This window comes from Candoia aspera, chromosome 6 (assembly GCF_035149785.1).
Source record: "Candoia aspera isolate rCanAsp1 chromosome 6, rCanAsp1.hap2, whole genome shotgun sequence".
Taxonomy (NCBI): Eukaryota; Metazoa; Chordata; class Lepidosauria; order Squamata; family Boidae; genus Candoia; species Candoia aspera.
Window position 1 is genome coordinate 1,401,974 of NC_086158.1, and position 13,208 is coordinate 1,415,181.

A 13,208-nucleotide genomic window follows, 5' to 3' on the forward strand; every position below is an offset into this window, starting at 1 on the left:
AAACTTGGTTCTTGTGACCTAACCTGTTGTGTGAATCCAGCCCTTTTGTTGGGCTTACAATTCAAGGTCTTGTGTGAACCCAGAAAGTGGTTTAATCCAGGAACAAGGTTAAACACTGGATTCAGCAGGGGTTGGATTCTGCGACTTCTATACTTCTCTGATTTGGGTGAGCCAACACAAAGACAACCTGATCCTCAAGAAGGGTCCCTGAGAAGGTAGCCTCACCTGACCCTGTTGGGTGACTCGTTTTTTCAGCGAGGAAGAAGGTCCAGGTTCCAATTTTTTGAATACATGATGCTTTTGAAGGAGGACAACCAAAATAGAAGAAGGAAATGCCAAGGAAAGAATCCAGTCTGTGGTCACATTAAGGTCTCAGTGGCTACCTCCATATGAAAGGTTTAACCTGCTTGTTCCATTTTCTGGGCTCATACAAGAAGCTCACCAAAGACATTAAAAGTGTCAGTAACATGGCTCTGTATGGTCGAAGTTTAACTTACTGTTTTAAAAATGAGAGGCTTAATAATAGGATGGTATCCTATACATCTTTATTCTTTATTTTATTTTATTTTATTTTGTATTTATTTATTTATTCTATTATTATTCTATTCTATTTTATTTTGTATTTATTTATTTATTCTATTATTATTTTATTTTATTTTACATTTTTCTTTTCTTCTAATTCTTTTTAAAGGTCTCATTATAAAAAAGTAAAGAAAAATACCAAGAAAAGAAAAAAGAAAAAGAGAGAATACATCTCGGATTGATGAAATATAAAAAAAGTCATATGTTAAAAAGAAAAGGGAAAATACTCCATCATTAATCTTACATCTAAGATTATTAAAAACAAATATTAAGTATTTTAAAATGTCAGATCAGAATCTTTTAATCTTTGCGTACATTTGTAGCAAATCAGATAACAAAAAAGAAAAGAAAGAAGAGGAATTAACTGAACAGATTGAATTTGCACAACTTTCTAAACCCCTAAAATCTAATCCAGGTTAACACTAATCACGCTTAGCTTGTGGTCCAGATATATCTGCTAGGATCTAACCCTTAAGCACACTGCATTTGAACGTAGCACGTCTGTTCTGAAAAACAGCTTAGTTTTTGTTTTTCCACAAGATGGTGCTCCTGCATCACTGATGTGTGATGCAAATGCCCAGCGGTGCGCGTGCATGTGCGCACATGTATGCACCTTGAACGAGGACCACAATGTGGAGGCTTCTTTCCCCACAAAGACGGCAGGGGACCTTCTCTGCCTTGGCATCACCGCACATAGACAGCCAGCCTTTCCACGCTGTTTTAAAGCGTTGGCTGGATGCTCCTTCGCTGGGCATTTTTAGAAACAGAAGAAGAGTTTGAATTGCATGGGGGGGGGGGCAGTGTTCATCTTCTGAGCTGGTGGGAGGTTCGCCGGCAAGACACTCCTGGGATCAGAGTCTGCGTTGCGCTATTCATGTGAGTGTGGTTTTATTTCTTTATTGAACAAATGTATATAGCCACCCATCTACCAGGAGGAACTCTGGGTGGCAAACAAAAACATAATACAAAAAAGCGACAATTTAAAATAATAAAAAGTGACAATTACCATAAAACTAGTCTGAAACTGGCTAAGATTGTCCTTAGTCTTGCAGGGAATCTATCATCTCCCCCCCCCCCCCTCTCTCATCCTATCATCTATCTATCTGTTGTATACATTTCTATCCTGTCAGGGTGAAAGGACTCCTGGAAACTTACATAATAATGGAATGGAACTGAATTAAAACATCCTTAAAAACAATAAAAACAACACTGACCAAGCACAAGGGAAAAATAAATAAATTAAAAAATCCATAAGAACAGTATAAACCACACCAACCAAACGTAAGAACTCAAGCTATGCAGATAGTAATTAAAGCTGGCATAATAAATCCAGGGGAAGCATCTCTGTTTTTTTTCTTTTTATTAATTAGTAATTGTTCAAGATATAATTAAGACACATAATGCAGAATATAAGACCGATAGAATACGAGTCTAAAAAGAGAAACAGGAAAGGCTAAAACGGTGCAGGAATAAACAAAGAAGCATATCCGACTAGTGGCTTCTGACCTTTTCCAGCACAGGTATGAAAGTACTTAAAAGTTAATCTCTTACTATTAATTAAACATTTAGTAAACTTGTATCTCTAAAATCAAACCATTCAATCATCAAAACCTAGAATCAAGACTTCATTCTTTTGTCTTTAATAGTTTCTGAAATCTTGACCAGGAAGAACTTCGGCTGATCTCTACCAGGAGGCTGATCAGTGGTGCTGATGCTGCCACCAAAAAGCGGGGCCTTCTGGCTTCAGCCCCCCCTCCCCGAACCTCCCCCAAATGTGGAATCAATAGCAGTCTCTCCCTGTTGGATCTGATCAGTCAAGCTGGTACTGGTTGGGTAGATGGTCTTGCGGCTATACGGGCACCAAGCCGTAAAAGGCAATACAGGTTAAAACAAGCAGCTGAAGGTGTGCCTGGAAACCCACTGGCAAGGGGAACTAATGAATGCAGTGAAAGAAAGAAAAATTGATGAGCTGTGTCTCGGGGAAATTTGGAGAAAAGTGAAAGAATGGAAGTGGAGTGGAGTGGCATTGATGAATTCAGGCATGAAGGGAAGATGCAGGTTTAATTAAGAATGAAAGGTCAAAAATGGGTGTCAGAAGGTATAAATTCGTACTGTCTCCATTGTCAGGGGGGTGTATGAAAGTAGGAATCCACAGGTTGGTGATGGCTGCCTGTTACGCTCCAAGGAACAGTAGTCTTGAAAGAAACAGAACTGAATTTGGGGAAAACTGCAATGTTCTGCAGACATGTGAGCCTGGAGGAAAAAATATTCTGCTGCATGGCATGGACAGATGGGTGGGAGTGAGATACTGTAAGAGCACACAGAAAAAGAATTTGGGCTATTTGGGATGCGAGGAGGTAGGAGAGGGGGGTTCCCATTTCTGGGCTTCCATCCCAACCCTTATTTTGTGGTTTTCAGCCTGAAGATGATGCCACCACAGCATGGCCATTTGGCCACCAAACGTCCACAGGTCCTCTCTCAAAGGTCCTTCTCTCCCTTTCCTATCCTTATTGTTGCAAAAACTGGGCTGCAGATGTTTTGCAGCTGTCTTTCGGAGAAGAAATCTGTTGTGGGGGGCTGCAACTGGGGTGCTGGTGGCCACCTGGAGCCTGAGAAACTCGGATGGAAGGAGGGATCAGGACGCCTGTCCTGAAACTGTGGAGCAGAGCAACTCAGACAAGGGAAGAGGCTTCCCTTCTCGGTGTCTTTTTCTGTATAGGGTGAATGTCGTCCTTGCTTAACAACCATTTGTTTAGTGATGGTTTGGACTTATGACAGTGCTGGAAAAACTGGCTTACAACCAGTCCTTATGACCATCAGAGCATCCCCGCGGTCACGTGATCACAATTTGGGTGCTTGGCAACCAGTTGGCATTTATGACCATCACAGCATCCCATGGTCACGTGAACACCATTTTCAACCTTCCCAGCTGGCTTCTGGAAAGCAAAATCAATGAGGAACCACGTGATTCACTTAATGACCATGTGGTTCACTTAAAACTGCTACAAGAAAGGTCGTAAAATTGGAGTCAGATTTGCTTAATGACTGCTTTGCTTAGCAACCAAAATTCCCAATTGTGGTTGTTAAGTGAGGACTACCTATAGTCTTAGAGCAGAGGTACAGCTCCAGCTCTGTACTATGACCATCCTGATGCAATATCTACCTTTTCCAGGTAGGGCTGGGGAAAACCCATACTGCCCACTAGTGGTTGTTCAGTGTGTGGTGCCCTAGGAATGGTGGTGCCCTATCAGGCATGCAGGGTAGCATCTTTCTGTAGGTCAGGAACCCCTAATCCATAACACACAGGGCACATGCTCCTCCTTAGACATTTTATGCTAGCCCCACCCCCTCGCTTACTGCCACCAATTTTCAATAAGTTAAAAGTTCTATACAGCAGTTTTAAAACTGGGCAAGGCGGGAGAGGAGCTTGAGAAAATTATCGTCTGCTTTTTGCTTGGACAAGCTTCTCCATTCTTTCATCCTTGTGTGGCCTCGAGGGGTTTCACAAGAGCCGTAGGGGGTTCCTTAACTCAGAAGGAGTTGGGCATATCTGGGGAGGGCCAGATGTGGGCAGGTTGCACTACATAGCCACATCCTCTGAGCATCTTTTGCCCCCCATTCCCTATTAACAAGGACTGGCAAAAGAGCTGGCAGACACAATGGCCCTCGGTTTGAAAAACGACTCCGAGGACTTAGAAAGATGGAGCTGAAAATTCCATCCCTGAGCCTAGGGAGAGACTCCTGTACCACCCCGTGTGCCCCGTGGCATCTTTCTGTTTTGTTTAAGGGCCCCTGGATGCAAAACTGTGCCCAACCCTGGTGCCACAAAATTTGCGCAAGAGAACTTGGGTTTTCCTTAATGAGATGCTTTGCACCAGTTCAGCTCATGGCAAAGAGCTGGGCATCCTTTTTTCAAACAGCCTCTGCATGCCACTTCCTGTTAGTCTTTTCGAGGTCTTGCAAAAGGGGGAAGAGGCCTGCTCTGTGCTTGCCAGCTGTCCCATTGGGCTACCACCCAGTGGTAAGCTTCTCAGGTCCTTGCAAGCAGGGGATGGGGGCATTCCCTTCGTCTGCAGTTGCCCTCTGCAGCTGGGACCTGAAGTCATCTTCCCCACAACCCAGAGGTAATATGGAGTCTTCAGGGCCAAGAGCCCTCAAGAGAACTATCCACATGAATTTATCCAGTTCCCTCTGACAGCTACCCATGTCCTAACAGTGAGTATCACACCGAGACGAGGAGTAGGTCTCTAGTGCTTTATTACTGCTACATAAAACAGAATCCTAACAAACTGAAGAAGTGTGGGAAAACCCAGACAGATAAACCCCAAAAGTCAAGGCGGGTCTGATCTGTGTCTCTCTGAATGGCCGCTTAATTCCTCAGTGCTGCGCATGTGTTTTCCCCCCTGGATAGGGGCCCCCTCCTGCTCGCCATCGGTACTCCTGACAACCCAAGTGTGCAGTCATCTCTGTGTCTCCTGGGAAGAAATTCCACAGGTTAAGTATTCACTGTATGAGGCTCAGCTTCTTTTCGTCTCTTCCAAATCTTCTTCCGGACACCTTCACTGCATGTCCCATTCCGAGTTTGGAGAAAGGCCTGTCCATTTGGGTGGAGGGAGGGGGGGAGGCTGTGGGGAAGAGAGAAACAAAGGAGTCAGATTTTCCCCAAAGCAACTGTAAGAGAATGCTCCTCTCAAACTTTCACTGAAGACTTGAAGATTTTCAGTCATTACAAAATCAGAATGTCGTGGTCCCTGCTCCAATGTTCCTGGAAAACATCGTAACGGGTTCCCATGCCGTGGGGCTGACGCGAGTCGCTGTACGGGAGGGGGCCGCTCCTGTTCCTTGCACCAGGCTGCGATGCGAGGAGTGAAGAATGAGGAGTGCATGTTCGGGTTATCTCGCCTCGTCAAGGACGTTTCCCGCAGACCGGCAGGAACCGTTAGCTTCCTTCCTTGTGGAAGGAAAGAAGAGGACGACCGGCAGCAACCTGCATTAACTCATTTTCTTGGTTTGCATAATAACCAAATAATAACCCTTCAGCAAACGGGTTGGGTTTGTGCAGCACTGCAAGCCACAAAGTGGAACCAAGGCTAACCCGATCTGAGTTCAACGCATTGCGCAAGTACAGCCTCTAGGTCTTTAGGTCTGACCTGATTAACCCACCCAGGAAGGAAGGGAGGAAAGAATATGGAACATCTCCCCAGATACCCAACGTTCTCCAAGTAAGGGATCAAGACCTTCAGTCTGTCTTGCAGTGCACCCCAAGAAAGAAGGATGCCTTTCCTCCTGCGCTGAAAACACGTTCTTGGAGACACCATGCTCCCAGCTCTGCAATTCGATAGGTTCCTGGTGAGAGTAACCAAAGTTTCACATTTCTGGCCAGGTGGAGGGAGACAGGTTTTCAGAAGACCTGCAAAGAGGCATCAGGACAGAAGTTTTCCTGGAGAGGCATCACAACTTGAAGTTTTTCTTCGAGACTGGAGATGGGATGTGGCAAGAAGAGAAAGAGGCCTCTTGCAGGCTCAGCAGAGCAACAGCTTTGCAAGATCTCCTCTCTGGCTTTTTTCACTGGTTCCAGTTAAACAGCAGCCGAGCCAGAAAAGAACCAACTCAGCTCTCAAAACCAGCCAAGGTCGTGCAATCGTGTGGGTCTGGAGCTCTTTCCAGATTGGTGCAAAGCCAAGGTATGGAAGTTCTGTGACTGTTGGGTTTCGAGAGGGACCTTCCCTATCCCACAGCGCCTTCCAGGCAGTGGTGGTTGGCAGGGGGTGCTGAGTTCCCCAGCTGGAGCTGGAAGGCTCCAGAGAAGAGAGCCCTCGAGGTCATCCCAAGGGGAGATGGGCAGAGGGCAATGAGGCCAGATGTTCCAGAGAGAGTGGCCAGCAAGGAGGGAAGGCATGGAGCCTGCAGCAGAAGCGGCCACCCAGCTTCAACCCGGGCAGTGGGCGAGGTGCTGCCGCTCCCCCAGCAGGCCTCACGAAGGCCCCCCAGGGCCTGTGGATCCAGGGACCCCTGAGTGGAGGCCAGAGAAGGCTTAGAAGAAGAGCCTTGGGCCTCCTGCACTGAGACAAGCTTCCAGGGGTGACGGGCAGGATGCTTGCCCTGACTGTCCCTTCAGCTTGGCAGCCTGGCAGAGGCGGTCCAGGATGAATGCTGGCCGGACAAAAGGCCAGCCATGTTCTTTTCTCTCGTGCCATCTTCACCCGTCCAAGTTCTTTAGACCCTTTCATTTGTGGCTCCTAATCATCATTCCTCTCTTCTCTCTCTCCTTCCCTGCTTTTCTTCCTTCTCAGGCAAGAGATGCCCCCAGGGCTTGGCCCACCTCCAGTCCCCGTGAATTTGGGGAGAGAAAATTCCCTGTTGAGTTCTGCTTCCCCCCTTTCCTCTTCACTATTCAGAGAGAACCTGTGGACAGAATAAGCCTGGCAGAGGGCAGACGCCCCCCCACCCTTGCCCCATCAGAGAGGGGATTAAGCTAACCTTGTTCAAGAACTCACTTTGGGCCAGTTCTGGGCTCCCGCCAAGCAGTTCGGATGTGTGCTGAACTCATGAAGGAGGAACACAGTGATGCCCCCTTCCTGTCCCCCTTGCAGAAGGCAGAAAACTGCTGACACAGCTCCCCCTTGGCACCCTTGGTCATTGGGAGATGACCCTCATGCCAGGAGAAGGGGAAAGGCAGAACAGGGCACAGGAGCATCAAAGCTAGCTTTGTAAGGATGGTATTGCCAAAGGGAAGGTTGAGTAAGATCATCAGCTAGTTTTCTCAGATCTTACAGCTTTTCAGGAGAGCCCTCCTCAACCTGCTGGACTATGACTCCTGTCATCCCCAGCCAGCAAAGCCAACAGTCCATGTGCGATGGTAGTACTGATAATAATGCCCAGTTGCTACCAGTATCTACTCCTTTGGGTCTACAAGGTCCTTCTGGAGACCTTCTGGCTGGAACATTTGGCTGAATTGTTGGAATCTCTTTGGGTGACTTTCTTTGCATCCTTCCAGAAGACTTCAGGAGACCTAAAAAACCCTTCTGTGCCATTTTGGTAGGCTGCATAAAAGTATTACCCAATTATACACTTTGGATTTGGTGGCGGGGGCATGGACCAAGGGGTCTCGAATTTCTGTCTCATGAAGGTGTCCTCTTGCTTTTGGTTCATAAAGCATGATGGATGAGGACAGCCAACCATTTGGTCCTTCCCTCCATCACGCAAGTCTCTGGTTGGGTTTAAGTGGGTCACACAACCGTTTTCTCTGCACCGAGGAGAATGCAGAGTCTTGCTGGCCATCCAGACGGCACCATGGGGATTAGCAGCAGACCCAGAGATTGCCCAAGGGCAAAACTGCCAGGTCAACTGGCTCTCCATTGCTCATCCAATCATTTCCCCTCCCCCATGTTCATGTATTTAAAGGAGATGGCCTGTTTCTGCTGTGTCTTAGTGAAGCAAAGATGGGTTTCTTTGGGGAAGAAGAGCTACAGAACTAGAAAACTAGGTGGTTGCTATGCAGATGAGTGAAATGGCAGATCTTCACCCAGCTCTTGGATGGTATTCACACAACACGTTTAACCAGATGGTGTAAAGTCTGGAGTTGCATGCTAATTTCATTAGCTTTCATCTTGATTTATTGTGTTTATTATTTATTTGGTTGTTGGTTTGTTTTTTGGCTTTGTGGGTTGTGCATTTAGTTTCCTTGTGTTTCAGCCTGTTCTGTAGACTGAAACTTAGATCAGTAATCCAGTTAGGGTGTTGTGTGAATGAAGCCACCCTTGGGGATCCTGGCTTGATGATGCTGCTGATGCTGCTCAGATGTTGAGGGCTGATCCAATGTGGGTTTCTTCCAAGGTAAATTCCATTGCTTTGATTCAAGAGTCCATGAGATGCAATCTTGCCAGGTGAGCCAACTGATGCTCAGCCTACAGCATTTCTGTTGCACAGTACACAGTGGCTATGTTCACACAACACAATTAACCAGGTTGGGAGAAAGATCTGAAGTCCGCATTTCTTTCCACATTGGGCTAAACTTGGTTAGGTTGAGTTTTGTTTTTTCTGTGTAAGCCCATGCTGCCTGGTTAGCTTCTGGTTCAAGGTGTTGTGCATTCCCGAGAAACGGGTTTATTAGTAGCCAGGATAAACGTGTTGTATGAATCCTCCAAATGGCTGTTATTAGGCCCAGCTCAGAAAAAGTGGATAAGCTGGTGGGGAGCTGCTGCCACCAGGAATCAGGTGTTGGACTTGGTGCACCTTGGGCAAAATCTACCCCCCCCCGCAATACATACACTTTTGCTGTTTTCTTTTTATGAATGAATTGAACACTTCGCTTTATGACATCAAGACAGCTAATGATGCTGAAAGGAACACCAAAAACTAACAAATTGAAAACAGTGTTATAAACATCATTAAACATCATTAAGAGGTTGTTACTCCGATGCATCTCTTTCACTCATCTCTGCAGCCAAAACCAGTTGCTTATGCAATGGTGTATCAGTTGGGAGGGGAAAATAACATTAATTAACCCATGGAAATTGCTTATAGGGAGGAAATATGGAGCACTGTTGAGATACAAATTAGTTTTCGAGAGTAGAGAAGATTTTGAAGTGTGGTTTCGCAGCCTCTAAACCAGGGTTTCTCAACCTTGGCACCTTGAAGCAATGCTGGCTGGGGAATTCTGAGAGTTGAAGTCCACACATCTTCCGGGTGCCAAGGCTGAGAAACACCGGTCTAGACTCTCTGCACAGCGCCATCCATTTTTAAATGCACCAGACACACAACACACATTAAAAAAGGGTGAGCTTTGACCATGCCATCTGGACTCCTGGAAACAGGGAATCTGGTTCCAGACAGAGGGATGGGTTCACTCCGGTGACTCCGTGTGGCTTTTTTGCTACGTACTCTGGTTCCCATGTGGCTGGGCTCTGCTGCACCCAGTCTGAGGGCAGCTGGTGGCTCTGAGCACATTGGGGAGCTGGTGGGGTGGGGAGTTCCTGGCCCTGAGTTAGGACTTGGGGGGGAGTCCCCTCTGGCTGGCAGAATCCTGCTGGTAGCTGCCTGCGAGAGGCTCCAAGCTCTTTTTATCTGTCATATTTATCCAGGGCTGCACCAGAGCCACTGCCAAGCCTGGCTGGGCCAGGGCACATTCTTGAAACAGAACCCACTTGCCCAGAGCTGACATAAACAGCCTTTTCTAACATGTTTTAATGGTTCAGGATCCAAGGCCGTGGTCTGTGCTCTGCTTTCCACAACTGGCAAACAATAAGTCTCTGATGGGTTGGTGCTTGCTAGCTACTTTGCTGCTCCAGAGATGGAGAAAGTAGGACACAAGGAAATCAGAGGTGTGAACCTGGGATTTCACCAGGAGCTTCTTTCTTGACAGACAATGACTGATGTGCAGGGGGGGGGATGCTTTCCAGGGTTCTCCCCACCACCCCAGTTGAGGAGGACCTTCTCTGAGGCACAGAGGCCATGCCAGAAACCAGAAGAGAGCTTTCAACAGCAAGACATTCCTCCTTTCTTCTAGAAGCTGCTTCAACAAAAACGGCCCCCTTTGCTGTGTGGTCGTGGGGGGAAAATGAAAGCTCCCACCTGGGGAACTGGCTGCTGATCACACTCTGCTCTCCAGGTTTGCCAGAATGAGCTGGTGAAGGAGGGGGGCGGGCCGCGAGCATACAAATTTGTGCCTGCGTATTTAAAAATAAATGTAAAATGAGGAAAATAGATATGCCATAGGGCACTTCAGTCTTAGGATGATTGCCCCCATCCCCTCTTCCGGGGAAGAACCACGGCAGCCTTCTCCAGAACAGCTGGAAATGGAGTTCCCACAATTCCCTGTCAGGCCACGGGAGCCCCATACATCAGGGGGCGACATGCGTGAGCAAGCCTGGATGAGGGGTGAGAATAAGATTCTGAGCAGCAGATTATAATCTTCCAGGATTTGGGGGTGTGAGAACACAAAGCTGCAAGCCCTGAAAAGAGTCAGAAGCTGATCGTGTGGATGGGGACCTAGGATGAATCCGTCTTCTTCTTTTATGTTCTCAGAGCTTCCCCTCCTGCGGCAGGGGACTGCTCTCTGCTGGCTCCTGAGCATGGGCTGGCTTCGTACAGCTACATCTTAGCTGCCCCACACCTCCTGGGTCAGCAAAGGAAAAGCACGCTGCACGGGTACGGGAGGCTTCTGCAAAGTCTTTTCCGTTCCCGAACAAGCCAAGTAAGCTGGCTGGATCCTCGGAAGGACGTTGGCTGTCAGCTTGGACTGGCAGCTAGAGAGTAACTCAAGGCCAGCCATGGTCAGAATCCAAAGGTGTCCGGAATAGCTTCACCACTCATTGGAAAAGTGCACCTACTGGGCGAGGGACTCAGAGCAGCCTCTTCCAACCTTGCAGCTCCCTTCATCTCCAGGAACCAGCACGTCCTGCTGGTTGGGCCTGCAGTCCGGCCTCTTTGCCAGGCACCGAGTTGGCCTCAGTGGGACAAAGCTGGCCAAGCTTGTCCTGTGATCCCACGTCTGTGGCCGCAAAGCCGGAAGAGGGCAGAGAAGGGGGGGCTGGGGCGGCGGGAGGCTTGAAGGGGCCTTTCTCAAGGTGCTGCTGCTGTTCCAAGAAAACGCTCTGCTGAAAAAACAGCCCCATGAGTCGCTTTTCTGCGGCTGTGCCTTTCATGTTGGACAAAATGAAGCTGGAAATGGGGCAAATGCAAAACCGGGCAAGGCAAAAGGGCTGCTGGGCACCACCGCAAAGAGGGTTGATGCTCCCACCACAAACCCCAGCCCAATGAGATGGTTTCGGGAGATTCCGCAGCAATCCAGGAGGCCGGAAGGTGGAGCAGTTTGCTTCTGCTAACTCAGGCAGAATGGGGCTTCCCCTGGGATGGCCACTGGGGCCGGAGGAGCCTAGCAGAGCTTTCAGGTGGCGGGGCTGCTCAACGTGGTCATAAAAGCCCTAGCAGGAGCCTCACATGCTTCAGCTGCTCCACCGGGCCAGTAAAGGCCCAGCAGATCCACTGGTACAACACGCCACGCTTGGTTAGTTTTGAACTTCACTAGGTTATCTACGGCTTGGTGTGTGCTCCAAACCCTCGCCTGTCTGGATAGGCTGTGATTCAGTGTATTGTGCAAATCCAGAACACAGGTTAATTTAGTTGCCAGGCTGAGCCGGTTGTGTGAGCACAGCCGGTGGGTCCTAGGCTGGATGAGAGGGGATTCTCAGTGGAAGAGAGCCTCTGTGGCTCCGGGTTGGACTGTGGCACCCTGGGTGCTCTCTGAGCTGGGTGGCTGGCCTGCAGACGTTTCGTTGCCTGACTAGGCAGCACCCTCAGTGTGGGTGAGGGTGGGGTGTGCTCCCTGTTCATATAAGGTAGCTTGGCCTGCCAGTGTTGGTGGGGGTGGGTTTTCTCCTTGGCAGTCCCTTGATTAGGGTGTTGTTTGCTGCTGGATTGTTCCTCTCATCTGGGTGTTGATTGCTGGAGGGGGTGTGTTCTGCTCTTTTTGTTTCCTTCTTAGCTTTTCTGCTGTGTCTTCTGAATGGGGTGTAAATGCTGTTCACCTCTTTGTGCCTGTTGATGGCTGCCTTGCCTGAGTGCCAGGCTTCCAGGAATTCCCCAGCGCTTTTGGATTTGGCTCAGTCTAGGATGCTCACCGTTTCCCGGTCGAAAGTTTGGTCGAGTCTGTCTGTGTGTGGAGAGATTTGGGAGTTCTCATCGTGTCTCCCGACTGCCCGTGGGTGTCCGTGGATGCGCTCTGCCGGTCTTCCGCCCGTCTGTCCTGCACGGTGGCTGCAACAGTCCTTGCCCTGCATGTTGTAATGACTCCTGTTTTTCTTCTTGGGCTCCTGGTCTTTTGGTTTGCTTAAGATGTTCTGAAGGGCTTGAGTTGGCCTGTGTGCTACGGTGATGCCGTGTGGTTGTAACAGTCTGTTGGGTGTTTCCGAGATGTTTCTGACGTACGGCGGTGTTACCCTTTTCATAGCTTCGGTTGGCTGTGCTGTGGTGGATGGAGTGGTCAGGCACGTTTGGATGAGGGGTGGGGGGGGCATCCATTTTGCTGGAAGTCGCTGTGCAGGCACCTGCTTCCTTGGTCTGGTGTCCTGGGTGGGTGCAGGGCGTCAGCGCTCGGCTGAATAACGTTCTTAGGCAGCTCCTCCTGTGGGCGGTTGGGTTGCTGCTTTGGTGACGGAGCCCTCGGTTGCTGTGGGTGGCTTTCCGGTGGACCCGTGTCTCTGGATTGCCGTCGTTTCCCTGCTGCTGAGGACGTCCAAGAAGGGGAGTGTGTTGCTGTTTCCTTCGTCCCTTGTGAATTCTGTTCCTTTGAAGATGTTGTTGATGGTTTCACACGTTTCCTCCAGTTGCTCCTTTTTATTACGACGACGGTGTCATCCACGTACCGGATCCACACTTCGGGTCGTGTGGGTGGGAGGGCCGTCCTTTCCAGGCGCTGCATTGCGGCCTCTGCTATGAGTCCAGAGATAGGCGATCCCGGGGGCGTTCCTCCGATTTGTTGGTCTGTTTGTCCATCACACTGAAAGTAGGCAGTGAGGCAGAGGTCGAGGAGGCCCATGGTTCTGGGCATCTCGACCTTGGTGTATTCGGCTACGTCGGGTGTGTTGCGCAGAACTGCTGCCACGGATTCCTTCGCTGGTGCCGGG